At 55.7% G+C, this 2,094-nt stretch overlaps 1 pseudogene; it reads right to left on the bottom strand.

Moving 5' to 3' along the window:
- Positions 1 to 484: 484 nt before the first annotated feature.
- On the bottom strand, positions 485 to 1,572 carry LOC125522609 (uncharacterized; annotated as a pseudogene).
- Positions 1,573 to 2,094: the final 522 nt, after the last annotated feature.

Here is a 2,094-nt window from a genome sequence, read left to right on the forward strand (position 1 = left end):
AAACAAAATATTAACCATGTTCTTACTACTTAAAAATGGATGAAAACATATATAAAAATATGGGTGTGTCTAGGACACATCTAGATATACTTTAATTATTGCATGTCTAAGTGGGTGAATCTAAGCATAAAGAGGAAAAAAAAAAATATCCACACGAATCTCGACGTAAGATCAATAACATAGAACTTAGATGCGTAATACTTATGGCACATCTGCCTTAGCAAAATTATACAAATATTTCCGTGAGCTGCTCTGATGTTGGGCGATTGTTAAGGAATCATCAACTGGTTGACCACCTGCCAAGACCAGAACTCCCCACAAGATCCTTCCATTCATCCATTGATATCCATTGCCATGATATCAACCGAAGGCGGAAGAGGGGAAGGGAGCAGAGCATGATCACAACACGGAGACAGAGTGGTACAAGCATCAGTCGTACAGATTGGCGGCCACAGCCAAATTCACCATCTTCTCCTTCCTCGCGTCCATCAACACCGGCACACGAGCGCGCCATTATTGCCGGCAACGCACGCACACGGGTGGTATTTACAGAACAGGGCGCTGGATCGAACATGCCGCTACTCCGTACTGCTACTGCCGAGATATGTACAGGGGACACGGTGGCGGCATCAGGCGCTGGCCTTGTTGGCCTTCCGGGCGCGGATCGACTTCGGCTTCGCCGTCGGCGGCCCCGCCTTCTTCGCCCTCTTCGCGCGCGCCGGCGCCGGGGCCACATTCTTCGACGCGGTCTTCTTGGCCGTGGTCGTCCTCTTCTTGGACTTGGGCGTCGCCGCCTGCAGGGCCTTCTTCTCCTCGGCGGGGGCGAGCCGGAAGGAGGCCTTGACCCGGACGAGCCGGCCCTTGGCGGCGAAGCCCCGGAGCTGCGTGGCCAGCACCTTGCGGTAGTTGCCCGGGAGCGCCTCGCCGTGCCGCTCCCCGACGCGCTTCGCGCTTCGCGATCGCGTACGCGCTCGCCCCCGCCTTGCCGTCGCCCGCCGCCATGATCGCCTCCTTTCATCTGCGCAAAAAGACCAACCATACCCCCCATCATTTCAGAACTCAACACGAACTGAATTCAGGAACCTTGATCAGATCGCTCACCTCGAAGTAGGGCGGGTGGTGCGGCCCCGCCGACCGGGGCTTCCTGCTCCTCGGCTTCTTCTCCGTCCCCTTGCCCTGCTCCCCTTGCTCCTCCTCCGCCTTCTTCGCCTCCCCGCCGGCGACCTCCACGTCCACCCCGCCCGCACCCGCCTCCTTCACCTCCTCCACCTTCTCCGGCGCAGCAACAACCTCCTCCTCACCGGCTCCGCCCATCACCACCGCCCCAGCCTCCTCCATCACGGTCGCCATCGAACGAAGCAGAGCACCTCCCCTCTTTTTCTTGGAGAAAAGCAGAGCAGCTTCTAGTGAGTGGTGACCGCTGAAGCGGAACTCAAAGCTGTGGCGAGGTGCGCTTTATACCGGCGGGCGGGGCGCTGCCATTGGCGGCCGGCCGCGCGGCCGGATCGCGATCCGTGGGGCGGGAGATCGCGGGCGTACGCGTGTGTTTCTTCTCGGGTGTTCGTCGCCGGGCATATGCTTCTGTGTTTTCGGTGGGTTCGGTGCATGTCCGTTTGCCTGCGCGCGTGCACGATTGTGCCACCCGCCTTCGGCTCGTTCGACTTGGCGATGGGTGACGTAAGGGGAATTCGCTGACACGTCCTTGTTCGATCGTAGTGACGCGTCGTTTGTCACAGGGCGACTATGAGGCTAGATATTTTGATGCTTACAGATTTTCGCTCCATAGTACTTGTTTCGATGGCATATACGAGTGCTGCGGTGGGTTTTTAGGCAGTGCATTGAACTTACTACCATTTTTTTCTTTCCTCCTAAATGTTTTCGGAACACTTGTATTTTCGTTCATGTAATGGAAAAGGTAAGCCCGGTTCAAATAAAAAATGAGGCGGCTATGTTCGAGGAGGTCACTTTTTCGCTCATTTTCCCTTGTTGTGATTTGAAAAAGTTGGTGAAAAGTTCGGCGTTGCACTTTTTAGGAGTAAGTTCGATGTTGACGTGGCAACCTTGAATGGAGAGGTGACACGTTTAAGCGGTAGG

This window comes from Triticum urartu, chromosome 7A (genome assembly GCF_056163025.1).
Source record: "Triticum urartu cultivar PI428250 chromosome 7A, HENAU_Tu73, whole genome shotgun sequence".
NCBI classification, from domain to species: domain Eukaryota; kingdom Viridiplantae; phylum Streptophyta; class Magnoliopsida; order Poales; family Poaceae; genus Triticum; species Triticum urartu.